The following is a 22,553-nucleotide window of genomic DNA, read 5'->3' on the forward strand; positions in this document are numbered from 1 at the left end:
ATTAGCCAGCCTCCCCTAATTGATTCTAGCAGCTTCTTAAGTGGCTCTAGATGTCCTTATTAGCCTGCCTTCATTTGTTCCAGCAAGTTCCTTCTTGTTCTGGAACTGCCCCTGTTGCCTTACCCAGGGAAAATGGACCTGCTTAATCTGGGACTAATATATCTGCCTTACTGGCAGGGGAGACACCATGATCCTGAAGGTGGTTTTCCCAGGGTGAGGCTCAACCATTGCACTGCAGGTGTGCTGACCCCTGTGATTTCCCCAAATGCAGGAAATTTGACTGCATAATTTGTGGTAGTGGGGGACTGCATTCATGCTCAAAAAACACTCTCCTGTAGCCATCTGGCCTGACCCTGTCACAAAACGTACAAGTTTCACTCCAAAACTTAGAACCTGAATCATGCAAGTCAACAGCAAATCTTCCACGGAATTCTCAGCATCTGGCTTGAGCATGTCTATGCATTATAAATAGATAGCTATTTTCTTCTTTTTCTAAAGTGTTCCTTCAGTTGTAAAGGCTGCTACTGCTGTTAAGTAAAGTGCACCCATTTCACAAGTAAAGAGGGAGATAAAAAGGTCTCTCCTGTGAAGTACTGCATTGCATTCATGTGAGAGAACAGGCTTCTTTAAGAGGAGAGAGAGAATGGATGGGATGACTCCCGAGATTAGTAATGGAAAGAGCCTTTTAGTATGTGAAATGAGCTGACTGTCAAGGTCCAATCCCCAGAGTGCCCTATCACAATTGGCACCCTTAGCAGCAGGCTCAGAGGCGGAAGACTGAATGGGCCCAAGTTCTGTCTTCCATGTGGCCCATTTATGCCACTCTGGCAACATAAAGGGGTTGTAAACGCAGCACAAACAGGTTATGGGAACTAGCCTTAATTTTAAAGAAAGTCCTCAGATAGCCCTGTGCCCTCCCTCTGCTCCCCCACCTTACTCTCTCTGGTGTAGATAGTGGGGTGTGGCTAGAACCATCTCTGGCTATTCTCAGATGTGGAATGGACTGTCGGGGGATGCTGCAGCAAAGCACAGATTAGAGCAGCTCTGAGACTGCTCTAATTTACACCTGGGAAATGAGAAAGTAAAAAGATCAAAGGTGGCTTAAAGATGCATTTGCTGCCAAACTCTTCCTGCATCTAGTATAGATCAAGGAGAATCTGGCCAAGGCTAAATACTCAGTGGTCCCTCCAGATCACGGAAGATGCATATTAAAGGAATACTGTCAATTTAAAAATCATGTATTAAAACAGATAGAATTCTGTACTGTTGTAACAACCTTTGATAATTAAAAGTGAAAGAATTTTAAAATCCAATTTGCTTATTAGTTTTTTCTCTCTTCATTGCATCCATTTCTTTTGTAGAACAAATCAATGAAGTCCGTTTCACTTTGGGATGCTTCATGTTGCATTTATAGGGTTTCAAACAATGCAGATAAATGTTAACATGTTTAAAATCAACTGTTTCCACTGGAATTTTAAAAATAAAAATTGTGGCGACATTAATCTAGAGCTTTCAGGTTACAAAAATCTTGGTTTGGCCCAAAAATTAAATCCTTGGTCAAATTTAAAACTAAGTTTCATTAATGAAGTGAAATGGGAAACTTTCCACTGCTCTTTTTCCCTGTAGAAAGAACATATAAATACCAGACATTCTTCAAATAATTAAGAGTTTGACCTAAAACTGTTAAAAGCTATTGAATTTACTAACTAGGACAAAAATGTATCATTAGCCTACCTGTTGTCTGTAAGTGATATCAAAGCTTTTCTTATGTAACAGTACCTATAAATGAGATTCCTACAATACGCCGATGCAAGGACAGAGTTATACCTTCCACTTTTCATTTCACAACATCCCTGTTAAGGCCCTAATCCTGTAAAAACACACACATGCTTAATGCATGTGAGTAGTGCCACTGGACTCAACAGAATTACTCATGCTAAAAGCTAAGCATGTGTATGTGTCTTTGTGGGATCGGGGCTTAGACAAGATTCTGATAGTTATTTTGTGGCCTCTCTGTTACATGATTTCTGCCCAATATATCTTTAGTGTAGTCAAAAAAAGGGACAAGATTCTGAGCTAGAGAAGCACCAGCAGATATCACTATGAAAGTAAAATGGTTCATTTAAACAGGGCTGATGGAGAAACTATTAAAGAAATCCTCCAAAAACATCACAGAATAGACCCTGATGTCTGTGGCAGTGACTATTCAGTACTACTCAGAGAGTAATTATGAAAGTGAAGCCAGTCTGACACAGGATTGTGCACTGTCTAATAACTCGCTTTGAAAACTCCAGGTGTAAGCTCACCCACGCTGATTTCAAGGCTCTGGTGTTTATCCACTCTCAATGGTATCCACTCTGTCTGATGAGCAATTTTTATGTTTTCTATGAAGTTCAGCTCACCTGTAGCATCTGATTTTGAAACAGATTTAGGCTCCAAAAACACTCACATGCCTCATGTTAGGAAACCATTTTAGATATGACCATTGAAGTCAATGGAGCTACGACATTTTATAGCAGCTGAGGATCTGCCCCATGGGTTTTAAAAGCAGTTTCTGCAAACACTTAGGTTGGCTGGTGTGGCTAGGGCATAACTTTGTTATAAATATTTGTGAAAACGCTGAGTCTAGTTTGCTGCCACTGAGAACAAATGTATGCCCTGGCTACACCAATCAGCATAACTATTTCAGAAAGCTTAAAAAAAATAAACAATAGTTTCATATTGGTGGGGGTTGCAAATTGGGGGGAGGAGGGAGTAGGGGGCGCGGCATGGTACAATCTAATTTGCAGCTGGGCCAATAGAATCACAAGAAACTCAAGGTCAAAAGTGAGTTGACAGGTCAGACAATTTAATTGGAAAAAACACTTCAATTTAGTTACCCAACTCATTTAGTACTGTTATTTAACAGAGAATGGCTGTAGATAATTAGTCCCGAAACATTAAACAGGAAACTAGATTGTATGTCCATGGCACACTTTACAAGTATTGGAGGTTGAACTCTGGCCCCAATGATGATTAATTAAAGCAAGCAGTGGGGTATCCAAGTAGAACTGCCACCCTGAAGGTATAAACCCATCAGATTTGCTTTTGCAGCAATAAATAATAAGGCTGGTTTCCGACATACAAAAAAATATTGCTACCGTATGCCAATGAAAATGATGGCGAGGATACTAAGAAATCTTGCAAACAATATGTTTAACTTGAAGCATAAGAGTAGCCCCATTGACATCAATGGCACTACTCACACCAGCCTAGGCATGTACATAAGTGTTTACAGTTTGGAGCTAATTTTGTGTAACTCACTGGTGAGTGCATGTTACAGGTCCCCACAATGCTTGATCCACAGAGAAACTGAGCTATTTCAGCCCCCGCTAGAGAGCCCTGACTCTACAGTGCAACTGTAGCAGCTCACGCTTTTAGCTCTGCAGTCCCCCAGGTCAATTGCTAGTGTGTTGGTTGGGGGGTATTGCACTTTTGCACCACTGAAGTCAATGGGAGCTTTACCAGAGACTTCAATGGGCACAGGTTGAAACCCTAATTTCCAAACATACCAAGATCGGGTAGAAATGTAAAATAGCATCCTGCAATCTTAAAATTAGAGCACATATCTAAATGTTCTCTCCCAACACTTTACTAATAGATAAATGCCGACTACTGTACATTATGTTGTCAATAGTAATCCCACTGTGGTATTTAATATTCTAACATTATCCCTTGCAATTATCAGATGCTCAGATACTGCAGTTACGGGCAGCAGTGTACGAAACTAGATAACAAATGTGTATTTTGTCTTTTGGCAATTGCTGCCTTTTTAATGGCAGCCATTATATATTAATAGAACAATGTAAATACAAGTGGAGTAGTGTGTGTTAACTGAAGTGGGGGGAGAAGGTAGTGAATTTAGTGTTCATGTAAGGTACCAGACAGATAACCCTGGATTTGATTCTCCAGGATTATCAAACAAACAGGTACACAAGAGGCAGCAGCAATATGAACTTTGCCATAATGTTTAGTCATCATACATCACCTGTGATACAGAAAGCCACCCCACTAAAGTGATGGGATAATTCAGCCTCCATAACCATGAAGGGCCTGATATACAAAGATATTTAGACACCTAAAGACACAGATAGGCTTCTAATGGAATTTTCTAAAGCACCTAGGTACTTAACTCCAATTCAGATAGAGCAGAGACTTCAACCTGGGTCTCTGAAATCCCAGGCAACTGCCCTAATCACCAGTCTGCAGAGTCAGTCTCTTTCTGCCTCAGTGCCTATATAGTTACTTATATAAAAAGAGAGAGTGACTGGTGGTTAGGGCACTTGCTGAGGATGTGGGACTTGAACTTGGAGCCTTCCACATCCCCTGTGAGTGCTGTAACGCTAATGCTGTTGGCTAATCAGGTCTCTTACCCACACCCTAGGAATTCCATCCAAGACCTGAAAACTTTCCCAACAAACACTTCATTGAAAGTGACCTATTTTAATGGGGGGGAGGGGGACGTTTCACTGAAATATTCCCAACCAGCTTTACAAACAACCCTCAATGTCATTTTTGTTTAATACCAACCTTTCATCCAGGGAGTCAAAGGAGAAAGGTTTAAGGAGGCACTAGTGGTTCAAGGACTGGGACTTGCTCTGTTCAGTGCTGGCTTTCTTCCCCTACCCCCCAAAGTTTAAAAAAAATCTCAAAGTTAACGGGCCTATGAACAGACACAGAGAGCTGTCCATGTGGATCGGCTTACAGGCGTGGCACCGTAGCGGGGCAAGGGACTTAAATTTTTAGGACATAAACATTGCAATAGGGAACTAAGCAATGGTTTGGTATCATAATGTAATCAACTTCTCCCGCCTCATGACCAGTTCAGGAGCAGTGCTTGAATTCTGACAATTTGTCCCAGTCTTAAAGTGCTTTCAAGAGGGAAAGCACTAAGTTGTGACAGACATATGTGACAGTGATAAGAAAGGGAATAACAGCAATACCTAACTCTTAGAAAGCACTTAGCTTCTCTGTAAAGCACTCTGAAATCTAAAAGGTGACTAGTATCATTATTCCCAATGTACAGATGGGGACAAATCACCCATACCTAATCTCCATATCCCGGGAAGTTTCCAGTCCCTCCCCCCTTTCGAATTTCTTTCCATTTTTCCTCTCAAATTATATAGGTTTCAGAGTAGCAGCCGTGTCAGTCTGTATTCGCAAAAAGAAAAGGAGTACTTGTGGCACCTTAGAGACTAACCAATTTATTTGAGCATAAGGTGCCACAAGTACTCCTTTTCTTTTTGCGAATTATATACGCTGCCTATACTTCGGAAGCTCCTTGCAGTTGCAAGAAACAGCAACCGAAGCCCGACCCCCCCGATATTTGAGATCCTGGTTTCCCAGTCCCAGCCTAGCGCACAGAGCATGCCTCAGTGTCCACACAGCAGAGAACGGCGGGGCCTCTGCGCTCCCTCGAAAACAAGCCCAGGTCTGAAACAAGCGCCTCCCGCTGGTCTATGCCCCGCCGCACACCGCGCTGGCCGGGTCTCACGCCCAACTCCTCACCTGCCGCCGACGCCGCGGCTGGTCCTAGGACACTGCAGCAGCCGCAGCTCCCTGCCCGGGCTCCTCCCCCTCGTGCCGCCGCTTCAGCAGGGTCTCCGCGTTCTGTCTCCGCCCACCCGTGGAACCTCACAACTTCACCCCCCACCCCCAGGCGCGCGCCGCAGCGAGCACGAGCTCCTCAGGCCCGGCTAGCCGCTCTCGCAAAGTGGGTTAAAAGGGCAGCGGCAAGCGCGCCCAGCCCTGCGCTTGCTCTCTTTTTATGTCCAGTCCCGGAGCGCCCAGCACCGCTCTCAGACAGGCGCTTGCTCATGCTCAGTGCCTGCATGGTCACTTTCTGTCTGGCAGCCCCTGAACTGCCTAAATGCATTGTGGGGATTGTAGTGTTGTAATATAGTCCTACTTTACTTTGGGTTTTCCTGGAAGTGTCTCTGTGTGTAGGGGAGTAGGGAGAAGAGGAGGAGGAATAATCTTCTGTTTCTTATCAGAGGGGTAGCCGTGTTAGTCTGGCTCTGTAAAAGCAGCAAAGAGGCCTGTGGCACCTTATAGACTAACAGAAAGCTTATGCTCCAATACGCCGGTTAGTCTATAAGGTGCCACAGGACTCTTTGCCCTCTGTTTCTTGTTATTTTAAACATTAAATGCGGTGTAGTTATTTTATTCAGTGTTGGGCCCAGGTAGTTAGAAAGACAAGGTGGATGAGGTAATATCTTTTATTGGACCAACTTCTGTGGGTGAGAGAGAAAAGCTTTGGCGCTTATCCAGAGCTCTTCCTCAGGGTCTGGAGAAGATCTGGCCCAGACCCTGAAGAAGAGCTCTCTATGAGCTCAAAAGCTTGTCTCTTTCACACACAGAAGTTAGTCCAATAAAAGATATTACCTTACTCACCTTGTCTTTCTAATAATTATTTTGTTAGTCATGCCATATTGGCTTCCACATAGTCATTCCACTAGGGAATATTCTTCTTTCTAAATGGATGAACCATAATTTCTTACGACTCACACAAGAGATATAAGTGTGTATGCATATGCAAACAACAGAAGTGAAATTGGTCCTGTAAACTTACTTTGGACTTACCGGCTTATTGTCTGGATGTAAAATCATAGAATCATAGAAGATTGGGGTTGGAAGAGATCTCAGGAGGTCATCTAGTCCAATCCCCTGCTCAAAGTAGGACCAACCCCAACTAAATCATCCTAGCCAGGACTTTGCCAAGCCGGACCTTAAAAACCTCTAAGGATGGAGATTCCACCACCTCCCTAGGTAACCCATTCCAGTGCTTCACCACCCTCCTAGTGAAATAGTTTTTCCTAATAGCCAGCCTAGACCTCCCCCACTGCAACTTGAGACCTTGTTCTGTCATCTACCACCACTGAGAACAGCCTAGCTCCATCCCCTTTGGAACCCCTCTTCAGGTAGTTGAGGCTGCTATCAAATCCCCCACACACACACGCACACACACTCTTCTCTTCTGCAGACTGAATTAGCCCAGTTCCCTCAGCCCCTCCTCATAAGTCATGTGCCTCAGCCCCTTAATCATTTTCGTTGCCCTCTGCTGGACTCTCTCCAATTTGGCCACATCCTTTCTGTAGTGGAGGCGCAAAACTGGATGCAGTACTCCGGATGTGGCCTCACCAGTGCTGAATAGAGGGGAATAATCACTTCCATCGATTTGCTGGCAATGCTCCTAGTAATGCAGCCCAGTGTGTCATTAGCCCTCTTGGCAACAAGGGCACATTGTGACACATATCCAGCTTCTCATCCACTATAACCCCTAGGTCCTTTTCTGCAGAACTGCAGCTTAGCCAGTCGGTCCCCAGCCTGTAGCAGCGCATGGGATTCTTCTGTCCTAAGTGCAGGACTCTGCACTTGTCCTTGTTGAACCTCATCAGATTTCTTTTGACCCAATCCTCCAATTTGTTTAGGTCACTCTGGACCTACCCCTACCCTCCAGCATATCTATCTCACCCCCAATTTAGCATCATCCACGAACTTGCTGAGGGTGCAATGCATCCCACCATCCAGATTATTAATGAAGATGTTGAACAAAACCGGCCCCAGGACCGACCCCTGGGACACTCCGCTTGATACTGGCTGCCAGCTAGATATCGAGCCGTTGATCACTACCCATTAAGCCCAACGATCTAGCCAGCTTTCCATCCACCTTATAGTACATTTATCCAATCCATACTTCTTTAACTTGCTGGCAAGAATACTGTGGGAGACCGTATCAAAAGCTTTGCTAAAGTCAAGGTATATCACATCCACCGCTTTCCCCATATTCACAGAGCCAGTTATCTCATCATAGAAGGCAATCAGGTTGATCAGGGATGACTTGCCCTTGGTGAATCCATGTTCACTGTTCCTGATCACCTTCCTCTCCTTCAAGTGCTTCAAAATGCAGGGCTACCCTTCAGGACATTGGATAGAAGCACTTAGATGCCAGTGTGAGGGGTGACCTTATAAAATCTTACACAGATAGATTAGATGGAAGCAACATGCAGCAGGGATGAATGTGCTTTGGGTTCACTGCCTTCCTACCAACCAAAAATTAGCATTCACTTCTGTTTCCTTAAATATGAAACCACTATTAGTTGTAACTGTCACTGCTTAAGGGCCAATTACATTTTTAAAGTAGATGGAAGTAAAAAGAGAGGATCTGGAGTGAAAGGGCATAGAAGTGGAAAGTGCCAGCTCTCATTTTCCATTAACCCTGCAAAGGCCATTAAGCTGAGAGCTGTGCAGATGGGCCCTGGCTTCTGCAGATTTCCTAAAGCCAAGCACAAGGCTCGGGAAATACACGAATTTCAAGAACCCATCAGTGTAACATAAAGAAGATCAGAGGCTGCATTTTAAATATAAACAAACAAAAGCACTATCACATCTTTAGTTTCCCTAGGCACCAGTACACCTGCTATTTTAAAAAGAAGTCACTGGAAGCTGTGGATGCTTCTCATGCCAATGTTGCCAACTCTCAGGATTTCCTGGGGAGTTACATGAGCGTGGTTGGTACTGGAGGCTAAGGCTAGTCCCCCTGTGAAGCCAGAAGCTCCTGATCTCTCCTGAATTTCATCCCTGCCTGGGGAAATCCCCTTTGCTTTGCTGTTTTCCCCACCTTCCCGCCTCCTCAGAAAAGCCACCAAACAGTGATACTACAGGAAGCAGGCAGATTCCCCCACCCCTCAGGGACATTGGGGCAGGGGGAGAGGGAATAGCCAACAGCTTTCTCACAGGAGGCGAGCAGAAAGAGTCCTGCAAAGCCTTACTCCTCCATCCCCTCATGTAATAGTGGGTCAGTCAGCTCTCGGCTTCTCCTGTTGATCCCAGCAACACTAGCCCAGGGAAAGCGTGAAGAACCACTGGAGCTTGTCTCCCACCCGGGCCCGGGACGCAGAAGAAGTGACCCTGCTGCACCTGTCTCCTCTACTTGCCTGGGTTGTATGTTTGTGAAGAACCACAGGAGCATGGGTGAAGATGGAGGAACAGGCCGATTTGGGGGTTACGTAATTAATTGAGGGGGGCACATAATTCAATCAATCAATTACAGGCAACACTAATTGTCTCACACGCACTGGGGACGGGCAGGAGGAATTCAGATTTTTTTTCTTTAATTGTGATGTTTGGAGTCTGGCTCAATTTTCGAACTTTTGGAGTTAGCACTATGGTCACCTCTCATGAGGTTTGTTTGTTTTCCTGTTTGTTTGTTTTTAAATAGAGTTTTTGGCCAGTCTCCTGATTTTTGAACCTGTGGGGGCGGGGGGGGGTGGCGGCGGTGAGATCATTTAAGGTTGAAAAATGAAGGCCTCACCCCAAGTGTTTTCAGGGGCACTCCAATTACTCTTTCTGCACTAGGTGGGTGGATTTGCCATTCTATCCTTTCTACCACTACCACCTCCCTGCCCTGCCCTATCTTTTCCCCATCATTATAGTCACTTCCCTTCATAGCTTTTGTCATAAATATAAAGGGAAGGGTAAACCCCTTTAAAATCCCTCCTGGCCAGAGGAAAACTCCGCTCACCTGTAAAGGGTTAAGAAGCTAAAGGTAACCTCGCTGGCACCTGACCAAAATGACCAATGAGGAGACAAGATATTTTAAAAAGCTGGGAGGTGGGAGAGAAACAAAGGGTCTCTGTCTGTCTACTGTTTTTGTTGGGGATAGACCAGGAATGGAGTCTTAGAACTTTTAGTAAGTAATCTAGCTAGGTATGTGTTAGATTATGATTTCTTTAAATGGCTGAGAGAAGAAGTGTGCTGAATAGAAGAACTATTTCTGTCTGTGTATCTTTTTTTGTAACTTCAGGTTTTGCCTAGAGGGATTCTCTATGTTTTGAATCTAATTACCCTGTAAGGTATCTACCATCTTGATTTTACAGAGGGGATTTCTTTACTTCTATTTACTCCTATTTCTATTAAAAGTCTTCTTGTAAGAAAACTGAATGCTTTTTCATTGTTCTCAGATCCAAGGGTTTGGGTCTGTGGTCACCTATGCAAATTGGTGAGGCTTTTTACCAACATTTCCCAGGAAAGGGGGGGTGTAAGTGTTGGGAGGATTGTTCATTGTTCTTAAGATCCAAGGGTCTGGGTCTGTAGTCACCTAGGCAAATTGGTGAGGCTTTTTACCAAACCTTGTCCAGGAAGTGGGGTGCAAGGTTTTGGGAAGTATTTGGGGGGAAAGATGTTTCCAAACAGCTCTTCCCCAGTAACCAGTATTTGTTTGGTGGTGGTAGCGGCCAATCCAAGGACAAAGGCTGGAATATTTTGTACCTTGGGGAAGCTTTGACCTAAGTTGGTGAAGTTAAGCTTAGGAGGTTTTCATGCAGGTCCCCACATCTGTACCCTAGTGTTCAGAGTGGGGGAGGAACCTTGACAGCTTTTTTTCCCATAACTCCTTTCCCTGCCATCTCATTCTCATCCCCCTCCCAGGCATTCATATGCCCCTAACATCCTCTCTGTTCCTTCCAGTCTTTTGCTCACCTACATTCTTCAACTTCCCATGGTCTCCATCTCTTCCCCCCCATTCTCCCTCCCTTTCCTCTTCAGTTTCTTGTCTCCCCTCCCCAATCTCTCTATCCTGACGTTCCCTTGGTCCTCAGTCTGTCTGCCCCCACAGTCCCTACCTGTTGCCCACATTTCACTGTCTCCTGCCTGGACTATACTCGGTAAATGGGGGCAGTAACTTCCATTAAAGAAAGCCTTGCTTCAGTCCCTTTGGAGACAATGGAAGATAGTAGCCATCTTTTCTAGAGGCAGGCTCATTTCCAGCACCAAAGGATCTAAGGAAGTGAGGGCCATTGGGGTGAGGGTACCCATGGGGGCATGTGGTGATTTTAAACAGAGAACTCACAAGACAGTCCAAGCTTATCCTGAGATCATCATCATCTTTTAAAACAATACACTAAAATCATGAGGAAAACAGAGAGATGGCACCTCTGTATGTTTTATGATTAAACCAGCCCTCAGTGATACAATCTTACAACCAGCCATACAATCTTACAAAGTCTGTGCCTGATCCTGCTTCTACTGAAGTCAATAGATGGTTTGCCATTGACTTCATTCAGGCCCTCTGTCATGGGAACTTCCTATTTCCACACCCATGTAGTACTCAGCAGTTAATGATACAGTAGTAATTCTCATGTTTGTATGTATAATTAAATAATCCCAGAGCGACAAAATTGTTAAACATGCTTTCCATAAATTAATGTAATGCTTTAACTGTTGAAACATTTGCCCCTGCTAAACTTGATTTCCCCCAAATGACTATCAATTTAATAGCTTAACACCCCCTCCCCCAATCTGTGTTTTGTTCCAAATTATGTAACTAGTGATCCAAAGAGCTATCTTCTGTAAAAAGAGATATACACTAAGGGTGGGATTTTTCAAGAGTACTCAATGTGGGTCTAAATCTACTTCCATTGACGTTCACATGAATTTTACCATTGACTTCCCTGGGAACAGTTAGGCCAATGCTGAGCACTTCTGAAAAATCTCATCCTAGATTCGCACAAAAGCTACAAGAATGACTAAAATAACTATAAACTTAATGAAATATTGGCTTGTGAATTGACCAACTGAAAGAGGTCTCATCTACCAAATTTCTAATCATCTCTGTGAGTTATAGTTCAGTCTTAAAAAGATCTTTAAAAAGTGCGAGGTCTATCTGTAGCAAGGTCTCAGTTGGTCCACCAAGCCACTAGGGGGTGGCGGGGAGCTACTGCCTTGCCAAACGGCCCTGGTCACACCTCTCTGTCGACGGGGAATTAGCGGAGGGAGGTGTGACGTCGCAGTTGGCGTGACACGGGAGTACCGGCCAGAGTCCGCGGCGCACCCCTCAGGCAGGGGAGCGCCGGCAAGAGTCTATGATGCTTTATCGGGGTTCTGCCACCCCGAGGCGGGGTGGCAGGGGAACACAGGCCCACCCGCCACTGGGTCAGCGGGGATCTGTCTGCAACACGCTGACCAAACACCAACTCACCACGCTGTCCAGTTCCGCCCCGGGCTACTTCCTACCCGGCCTCTCAAGTGGGTCCCTCTGGTTCCTCTCACTTGTTGGGGTATTCAGCCGCCGGTAGCTCCAGCTCGCCCTCAGCATTGGGTTCATTCGGGCTCGGGTTGCTGGCCGGCTCCTCCAGTTCCTCGGGGCACTCTGAGGCCAGCAGTCCGGTAACCCGAGTCCCTCCTCTGGGTCAGGTTTGCCCTGGTCCAGGGCATGCCCTGGTTCAGCAGCAGGGCCAACGTGGAGCAGCCAGGGGGACTTCCTGTTCCACCCCTCCCCTTCTGGGGGGAGGAGTAAGGTTGGCCTGGCTCCGCCCACACAGGCTGAGAGAGTGGCTCCTCACCCTCTGGTTTGGAGGGAGACCACATCTGCTCCCTACACTGTCATCCCTGTAACTGGAACAACACAATAAAATATTAATCAGCATTTTAATGAATAAAACACACATTTATTTTGATGATCCTGTCAGCACTTTGTCAATTTCCCACAAATATTCACAAGTGAAATTTTTGTCCCCAAGAACGTTTGCTGAAAACTGAAGTTTTATGAATACTTGTTTGAATATTCACAACAGCAATGTTCTTAAAGCCATTCCTCCTTTTCATAAAAGTTTCAGTGATCCAACCAAGAAGCAGAAAATATATATGTGAATTAGGTGGCCAGTTGCACACCACAAATAATGAATAGCCAAAGACAGAAATAATAGTTTATGAAGGTTGAAATGTGTTTGTGCGAAGTGTTCATAGATCCATTATGATTAACAGTCAATGTCTGTGAGGGTAACTTGCAAATAGAAAATAAAAGGACAAAATTTGTCAACATTTTCACTCCAGAACAGTTCATCCATCTCCAGTCATCACCCAAAAAGGGAATTTCATGATTGTAACAAAATTTTAGGGCATTGACAGTATAGGTATATTTCTATTAAGGGGCAGGTAAGCGTTTTCCTTAATACTAGATAACATAGTGATTACCTAGATGAGATGGTATGAGTTTGCTGGTAGGTGACCACTGTGGGTATGTCTACACAACCAGTAGGTTCTTACAGCAACAAGCCTCAGAGCCTGATTCTACAGACTCAGGCTCCAAGGGCTCGCACTCTGGTGCTAAAAATAGCTGTACAGCTGTTTAGGTTCAGGCTGAAGATCAGGGTCTGAAGCCCACCTCCTTCCCTAAGCTTCAGAGTCCGAGCTCCAGCTTCTGAAGATACTGGCTGGATGGGTCCACAGCACCGATGCAGAAAGAGAACTGGCAAGCCATGGGATTTGTTTCCAATCTTAAATGAATACAAAAACCGTTTCTAGTTCACATGTTCCTATCCCTTACATGTGCACATGCATCCTGTCCCAAAGAGAGCAGAAAAATAGGGCTTGGTCCTGCAAGGTGGCCCCAATCCAGCAAAGTATATAAATAAATGGGGTTATTCATGTGCTTATAGTTAAAATATGCTTAATTGCTCTGCTGGATAGGGGCCAGAGTGCTTAGCACCTTACAGAATTGAGCCCATGGTTCAGAAGTGGTTCTTGTTGACTCTGCAAACCCTGTTTGTGAGGCACAAAGCACAGCTTTGAGTCCACACTGCTGCCCACCTTAAAGATTCCTTAAAGCTGCCTCTTTGGCCCGAGTCTAAAATCCTGGGAGGTACCCTTGAATACAGTAGCTTTTTGTGACTGGGAAACAATTTTCATTTGTCTCCAACTGTGAGTTAGTCAATTCGGAAGTGTGGCATCTGAAGAACAGCAGAACCTTATATCAAAACAGCATACTTAAAGTCAAACCATTCTGAAAAAAACCCAGGCATTATTTAGATATGGATCCCTTCCAAAAGGATACCACTGAACAATATTTTGAAGATCTGCACCAACAAAGGAACTATGTATGAGCAGAAGCTCCACAGGCAAAACAGCTCTCTACTCCCTCTGTTGATGAAAAGGGAAAAATGCTGCCATAGAGAGCTTCATTTGCTTGGACTACCTACCCACAATTCTTGCAGTGACACTTGGGAAGCCGCCATACCTAGACATGAGCTTGGATTTGGGGGAATAGTGGGCTCCCAGAAAGGCTCAAAGACGGGGAAGAGGCTCCATTTAGTGGCAAAGGACTGAGTTCCAGACAGCCAGGAGTCTAATCAAGGGTCCAAGTGCTCTTGGATCCCTTTTTGTGGGGATTCCGTGTCAAGAGAAATACAGAGGGCAACAGCAGAGCTGAGTGGACTCTGATGAGCCTCTGCTTCTGCAGCACCTTAGTAAGACTGAAGCACTAAGTTGAGTTACAGGGCGGTGCTCCCAGGCAAGCAGCTCCCTTGGGCTGGACAAAGACCCGCAAAGAGATTACTGCTACACACTGACCCATCAGTCAGTGGGTTTTGTTGGAGGAATGAGGTGATCCAGCCAAGGGACTATTTATTACCCCCAGTGGGTGACAAGGGAGTTAGATGAACGACTGCCAAAGTTACTGGGGGGGACGGTATTCTCCTCTTTATTTGCAAGTACAGTTGCCGCGTTTCCTCAAGTTCATGACTGTTCCCCTTAATAAAGATTTTCTTGTTTGTACACAGTCTCAGGATGCTTGTGAGTGGGAAAGATCTGCCTTTTAAGGGCACCCAGGGAGGGGGAGTTTAATTTCCCCAGTTTTCTGGGAAGTGGCTTGAGCCAGTTATATTATTTTTCAAGAAGGATCCTAGCTATAGTGAACTTGGCCCTTTTTCCTACCATTGACCACCTGGCAGAAAGGTTACACTCCCAACAGCAGCAAGTACAGGAAACATTCCAGTTTGATGTTAGTGCTCTAGTAGGAAAAAAAATATCAGTATACATTCACAAGTCTCTCTCACTGTACATACCTATCCAGCCATTCCAACTCGTTTCCTGTACTGTAGCCTTGTGTGAGATTTTATACAATCACAGTTAGGTTTAGCTATGCAGTAAGTGACCCATAGTGCTCTCAGTTTTCATCATTTTTGTGTCTGTTGCATGACTAACCGTTCTATGGGCATTTATGTTAAGTATTCTGTTAACCTCTGTATACAAGGAGCAAATCTATCATTTGAAGCAGATAATAGCTACAAATATGTCTCAGAGACTGAACCAAAGGCAATTTAAGCTATCAGTCTTCTACATTTTGTTGGATGGGGAAAAAAATCAAGGTATGTGATAAACTGAACACTACACCCATACTGTTAGAGGTTTGAAGCCAACCAATCAGTACTTATAAACTGTAAACATTCTGGACAAGCACCAGAGTGAGTCAGATCTTGTGAAAGGCAATAAACAAAAGTCCCGGGACTCTGCTATTCTTTGATCAGACTACCAAAAACACTAATTCAGACAAATACATAATGTACTCATTTGTAAATAAAGACAAAGCCTTAGAATGAGGGTCTTTATAAATGTGCTGTGCATAGATTTAGATTCACTCTGCCAGATGCTGATGAACTGGTCCCATTGGGCAGATACTGGATACATGCATTCTTAGAAACAGCAGAATTCTCCAAACTTTTGGTTGCCAAGGTAATGGGTACAGTGCCCTGCAATAGAAGGCCAGCATCAACCATACCCAACACTGCGACATCCAATCATAGTTGTGTCATCCAGAAAACCTGCACCAGAGTTTATGGATTATAGAATACTTACCTGTTCTAATTTCTGCAGAAGGTGATGCCAGATGCATGTGAGATTAAATCTACATTTGCTGCTCAGCAACACCACCACTCAGGGTATGCCAACACAGCAGGAGCTATGCATGAGCTAGCCAACCTGAGCAAGCCTGAATCCAGCTATCTGTATAGACATATTTTAAGGGATTCCCAACTTGAGGAGACAAACTGTGCTGACACTCACTGAGACAGTGTAGCATGGTCAGCAGCTAGGGCTAACTGCCCAACTATGTACCCATGAGGCCAGGCAGGTTTGTGCTCAGGGAAGCTAGCCCCTCCCACTGCTTGCTGCTGCCCATGCCACCAGGGCTACATTACTATTTTTAGCATGTTAGCCTGATGAGAGCTCGTGCAAATATGTCTCCTCAAGCTAGGAATCACACCCCCAGCTCCAAGTGTAGACTTACCCTAAGGGTCAGATTGCAGTTGGCCCTGTGTACACATGTCGGGAAGGGAAGTGTACAGAAGGTGCTATATGCACCAATGCAGGGGGCAACCATGATCCCAGTATTTCCACTCCCTGAGCACAAGGACTTAGGAAGTGTTAGTGCTGCCAAGGAGTATGAGTACAGCCCTGTCCACCTCCCTCCTGGCTGGTGAAAACCACTTGATAGAGAGGGAGTTCACACTACACTTCCAAAATGAAATGCAAGAGCTGCCTTTGAGCTCCATCAGCAACACTCTGCCTTCCACGTGCTCTGCAGGTAGAATACTTCCTAAGACTGCCACGGGTCCATTTTGCCTCTGCACTTGCATTGCAAGGCTGGGTCTTCTAAAGGCATGATACAGAGCCCAAAGCACTTATGTTAACTATCTGCTTAGGTGTTTATATCCCTCTCATTGCTATGGTATTTGAAAGCCAACCCTTCAAACACCTCTATGAGAAGGGGTAAATAGATATTTTTATCCCCATTTTATAGATGGAAATACTGAGATAGAGAGCATAAGTGAATTAGTAAAGGTCACATAGCAAGATATGAAGGTGAAGGTGACAGAAGAAATCCTCTTAGCCCCACATTCAATCCACTAAACCGTGTTGCCTATGTATGACAATCTGTTCTGGTTCAACAGGCTATAGAAGTCAATTTCACATGGAAATAAATGTAAGAGATACATCAAAGATACTTCTTCAACTGCCATCAAGAGAGCGTGAAACCTATGGTTCAGATTCCTCTAATGCAGCAGAGATATAGAACAGTTATCTCCATATGGTGCTTAAAAATGGCATTAAAAATGCACAAAACAAAATACAGTAGAACCTCAGAGTTATGAACTGACCGGTCAACCACACACCTCATTTGGAATGGGAAATATGCAATCAGGCAGCAGAGACAAAAAAAAAAAAAGCAAATACAGTACAGCACAGTACTGTGTTAAACATAAACTACTAAAAAAAAATAAAGGGAATGTTTATAAAAGAAGATCTGACAAGGTAAGAAAACTCTTTCTGTGATTGTTTCATTTAAATTAAGATGGTTAAAAGCAGCATTTTTCTTCTGCATAGTAAAGTTTCAGAGCTATATTAAGTCAATGTTCAGTTGTAAACTTTTGAAAGAACCACCATAACGTTTTTTTCAGAGTTAGGAACATTTCCTTCCTGAGGTGTTTGTAACTCTGAGGTTCTACTGTAAGTGCATTAAACTGTATTGTATATGCAATCAATAAAGAGACATAAGAAAAAAGAATCCCCTGCCACAGAACCGTTCAGAGATTTACATGATGAACCCTGAGCAGATGCTCCTTTTGGATACAGAAAGAGGCTTATATCGATCTAATACCATGACTAAGTAAAACTTTCCACAACCTAAAAGAATGAATAGGTGGATGGTAATGACAATAAGCTAAAAAGACAGCAAAACTGAGGGACTCAGTGACAGTCTGCATCAACAGATGTTCAGTAACCCTGTGATAGATAGTATTAAAAGAAGCTTCACTGTGTGATGAAGTGACTGTCTTATGATATATTAGCAATTAGTAAGAAGGAAAGTATGAAAGTCTTGTTGCTACATAAATTATCTGAGACATTAATGTCAATTATAGACTTGCTGTAAGGAGCAGACACTGGTGATCATGACAATAACTATGTTTTAGTGTCATTGAATATTCTCAGGCAATCACACAAATCAATCCTTTCTCGTCTACTCTTAGCACATCACCTCATCCGGTGACTTAGTTGATGTTTCTTTGCTATTTTTTGTGTTCATTTAAAAGGATGACACAATGATAGATTTAGTAACAGAGGAGGAAAACAGTCCAGCAGAATTTGTGGTACCACAAAAATAGGGATATGTTGACCCAGGACGCAGTGGATTCCATGGAATATAGCCTCTCAGGGCAGCCTGTCCTATGCTGTGCTGAGCACCCTCAACTCCCAAGGTCAGTTCTCATAGTTCTGTACGTGCTCCGCTTCGCACACCACATTGGAAATGATATGAGCTGCATTCTCCATCTGCCTTGTCATACCAAAGCATGCTAGGGTTAAACAAGTCCCCCAGCACTGTGAACAGCCCTTAGTGAGACATGGGTGAATGGGATATTCATGGGTGCAGGTGTTCTTTCTTTCCATGTTCCAGCTCCATTGTCCTCTCCCGTGGTGTTCCTGCCTCCCACCATCTATCTCACTGGGGGGTTCTTCAGCCCTTCTGTGCCCTGTCCCATCTCCCCACTCCTGAATCAAGGTCTCTCAATTTCCTGGTCTCCCTGGCAGGAGCTGCCTCTCCATCCCTCAGCCATTTGCACTGTTGTGCCCCACGAAGACTTCCTCCTTCTCCCCATTCTCAAACCTGCTACTGTCCCAGCCTGTCTGACCTATTCTCTCTCTGTCTGACTAAGCCTGTCTGCCTCTATCCACCATTATTCTCCCCCACATCCAAGTCTGCCTGTGCCTGAATCCCCTATTCTCTGAGCCTTTCCTCACACATAGGCTGTTTTAATAATAACACCCCTCCCCCCCGTGTCAAGTGGGGGAATGATTATATGAGAAACCATCTTACTGGTCTGCAGGGGGCCCTGGATGATATTAAATTGGCACCGCTGAGCCCTTTGCAGGATCCAGCACCAGTCTTTCAGTCAGGATTGCTGGGGGGCAGTGGGGCTTGTTAACATATATAATTAGTGTATATATTCACTTGACTCTTGCAGCCCAAAATCTAGTTGCTTGAACCTGGAAGTGATGCACTCCTCCCAGCTGCACTGGGATGCACTGAAAAGATCCTGACTCCCCTTTAATAATGAATAAATTCTCCTTAAGCCCCCAGGATAAATTGCAGGACTTTACTGCCACCTGTACTCTGCGTCATGACTCATGAGTATATTAACAATAACAACTTATGGATGCAGGTACAGGCAAGGAATCGCCTACTGTCCTTTTCTATAATACATCCCTTCCATTCTATCCATCGTGTACTGCAAGTTGTTTAGTTATCTTTATGTCCAGGAAGAAAAGTGAGTCAACCAGTATGTGCCGTCCATCTTGTGCACTGAATGAGACAGGAGTCCTGGGAGGAAAAAATAGTACATGAGCATGTAATTAGACACTGAATATGTACAAGGGGATGAATTAAGGTTGCACAGCAACCATAAATATAGCATTCACTTTCAAGTGCTTGACTTTGCAACCTAAATAATCTGCTTTTAACAATTTTTGTGAATAATTTCCTAGATTTTTTTTTAAAGGATGAGGGTAAAAAGAACATCTATCATTCGTAACTGTAAAAATCCCCTTCTTGTCACCAGGAGCCTTTGAACCCTGAGCATTCATCACTGCCTCAGAGGCTGCTACTACCTGAGCAACAGGATTAACAACATCAGTGGGTGACAGCCAAGAAACCTGAAATGATTCTTGTTTGGGGTTTGGGTTTTTTTAAAAATAAAATAGTTTGAGATCTTTCATGGAGAAGAAAAAACTAATTTATCTTTCCTAAAAGCAACTGCTTCTAACAGAAGAAAAGGGGTGGTAGATCTTCTGCATAGTGATAACAAGTGAAGAAGATCTGGTGCAATCCTGCTTTCATGCACTCCACCTTTTGTCTCCTTTGTCAGAATTTCTTTAGTTTATTCATGAGATCCCCGAGCACAGGACTTTAGCACAGATTTTCTGCCGACTTGTGGTGGAAAAATATTTTTCTTCCAAAATTCTCATGATTGTGTTGTAGCTTCTAACTACCCAGCTGAATTCTTTAGTAAAATTCTGTGTAGCTTGGGGGCAAAACTGTATATATGGAAACCTAATTTTAACAGGTGATATTGACTTTGATTTTTGAGCTTCTGTGGGAATTCTAACAAGACTAGCTTAGAACTGTCTGGGGCTGACTGCCGCTGCATGAGGTAAAATATTTGCAGCACATCAAGACACAAGAAGCTCTTTAAAGTATACTATACTACTAAATACAGATAATTTAGTCCTAGCAAGACAATTTGGGGCATATAAGATGTAGAGATCTCAGTGGTGTTACAGAATAAATATTTTGTTTATTTTGGCTATATTTTACTTTAAAAAATATAATATTCTGCCTGTATTTTAAATGCAAACTAATAGTAAAGTAACCACAGAAGAAATTTACCACATGCATTTACCATTTCACTTTTAGCTAAACACTTCAGTACAGATGGAAGAAATACTGATGACATTGTTTCAAGCCATCACTTTAAGACCACCCACTTGTAATTCTGAGTGAACACTGAAAATGATAGAGCCAAAACATTAGAGAGAATTTCATTTTTATTCTATTAAAAGTATTTCTCCGGCAGCACATTCTACCTCTCTGAATTCCCCCTGCAATTCCAGCTGACTATGATATCCTTCAATCATGCATGGTTTTGTTGTGCATTGTTAAACCACTGCTTCTTTCTAGCCAGACAGCCCTATCTTTTGGTGGCAGTAGAAATTACAGTTACATACAGTACTACTGTATACATAGGTGCTGGAACTAGGAGTGCTGGAGGTGCCGCTGGCTTGAAGTAGTTTCCATTATATACAGGGTTTACAGTTTGGTTCAATGGCTGTCAGCTCCCCCACTATACAAATTGTTCCACGCCCCAGATTGTATACACTTATGAAGCATTTGGGGGTTCCCCAGTGTTAAAGTAGCGATGTAAATGTAACATCCCTACTAGCCCAAATTATTCCCATAGATGGAAAAAAATGAGGGGACTGAAAACTCTTCAAATTTCAATTTCAAGACCTCTCAGTTAATTGTTCCAGTGAGTGAGTGATGTACATGAAGAGGCATGGTGTCAGGAAGCCACTTTGGAGATAAGGGAAGCACTCCACCTGCTCCAGGCCACCTTTACAAACCCCAGGGGACATGCACACTCCCAGTTCCCCTAACAGCAGTGCTGTCATGGGAACACAGCCTACAGCTTCTTCCACAGACATGCTCATAAAGGGGGTGGTGTGCCAGTGTGCAGAGCAGCCATATTCTTGTCCTCTCCCGCTTATGACAGCCACTTACTCCAGAAAAAGTGATAGAAGCAGCTACCGCCTGTCTGACCTGTTTCCTTCTTGGCTTGTGAAAGAGAATGGGGAACATCTAAGACAGAGGTGAGCAAACTAGGGCCCACAGGCCACATCCAGCCCGCGGGACCGTCCTGCCTGGCCCTTGAGCTACTAGCCCCTGGGCGGGAGGCTAGCCCCTGGGCCCCCCCCCCCGCCCCCCGCTGTCCCTCCTCCCCCACAGCCACAGCGCTGCGTGGGCAGCGCGGCTGGCTCCATCCGGGCAGCGGGGCTGCAAGCTCCTGCTGCTCTGAGCGGCATGGTAAGGGGGCAGCGGGGGCGGGGGGGGAGGGTGTTGGAGGATAAGGGGCAGGGGGTCCTGGGGGGCAGTTAGGGGACAGGGAGCAGGGGGCGGTTGGATGGGGTGGAGGTTCTGGGGGGCAGGGGACAGGGAATGTGGGGGTTGATAGGTCGTGGGAGTCCCGGGAGGCCTGTCAGGGGGCGGGGGTGTGGATAGGGGTTGGGGCAGTCCAGGGACAGGGAGCGAGGGGGTTGGATAGGGGGTGGGGTCCCAGGGGGCAGTTTGGGGCGGGGGTCCCAGGAGGGGCGGGCAGGGGACAAGGAGCGGCGGGGGGGGTTGGATGGGTTGGAGGTTCTGAGGGGGGCAGTCAGGGAGTGGGAAGTGGGAGGGAGCGGATAGGGGGCGGAGGGCCAGGCTGTTTGGGGAGACACAGCCTTCCCTACCCAGGCCTCCATACAGTTTTGCACCCCGATATGGCCCTCAGGCCAAAAAGTTTGCCCACCCCTATCTAGGACCAATGCTAACAGATATTGTCAATATTGCCTTTTAAGATGGAATTCATTCAATGACCTTCTAGTTCTAGAGAAGCCCTCACTTGATGTCAGCAGCCTTGCAAACTACTCCCTTGTTACCAGCCTTCCATTTCTAAGCAAGCGAATGGAGAAGCATTCTCTTCAATGCTGCCTCTCTGCTGCCAACATCCTGGATCTCTCCCAATCCAGTTTCCAGGCCTGGCCACAGGACCTAGACACTGCACTGATTGCACTGGTGGATGTCCTCCTCCTGTCCGTTGATGAGGGAAGTATCAGTGTGTCCATACTAATCCTGATGGCCCTCCCTTTGGCATTTGATACTACTTCTCTTCCCACCTCTACAATGGCGCAGGTCTTTCTTCTCAGACTGAACTAGAAGAGACATAATGGGAAACTACTCCTTTGATTCCAGATCCCTCCCATGCAGGGTCCTGAAAGGCTCATTTTATTTCTCCCATCCTTTTTAATGTCTCCATGAAGACATTGGCACAGCTAGTGAGATAGCAGAGACTGAAGTGTCAACTGTAAGCAAAAGACAAATGAACACAACGCTATCTCCAAGCTTTGGCTGCTTTTCTGAGTCCAACCCCTGA

At 44.8% G+C, this 22,553-nt stretch overlaps 1 protein-coding gene and 1 pseudogene across 15 annotated transcripts in view; one reads left to right on the forward strand and one right to left on the reverse strand.

Moving 5' to 3' along the window:
* The window catches only part of POMGNT2 (protein O-linked mannose N-acetylglucosaminyltransferase 2 (beta 1,4-)), a 62,151-nt gene extending 53,190 nt beyond the window's left edge, over positions 1-8,961 (reverse strand). For 3 of the 15 annotated variants that reach the window (XM_043540865.1, XM_043540857.1, XM_043540864.1), the window contains exons 1-2: positions 5,548-5,800; positions 1,735-1,870 (exon numbers count right to left, since the gene is read on the reverse strand). The gene's annotated coding sequence lies outside the window, so the exon portion shown is untranslated. Of the gene's footprint in view, positions 1-1,734; positions 1,871-4,569; positions 4,977-5,086; positions 5,106-5,547; positions 5,882-8,775 lie in introns of those variants that run through there. The other 12 variants (XR_006288937.1, XR_006288936.1, XM_043540858.1 and 9 more) reach the window with 11 other exon arrangements.
* On the forward strand, positions 163-335 carry LOC114019557 (annotated as a pseudogene).
* Positions 8,962-22,553: the final 13,592 nt, after the last annotated feature.

Source organism: Chelonia mydas, chromosome 2, assembly GCF_015237465.2.
Source record: "Chelonia mydas isolate rCheMyd1 chromosome 2, rCheMyd1.pri.v2, whole genome shotgun sequence".
Classification (NCBI taxonomy): Eukaryota; Metazoa; Chordata; order Testudines; family Cheloniidae; genus Chelonia; species Chelonia mydas.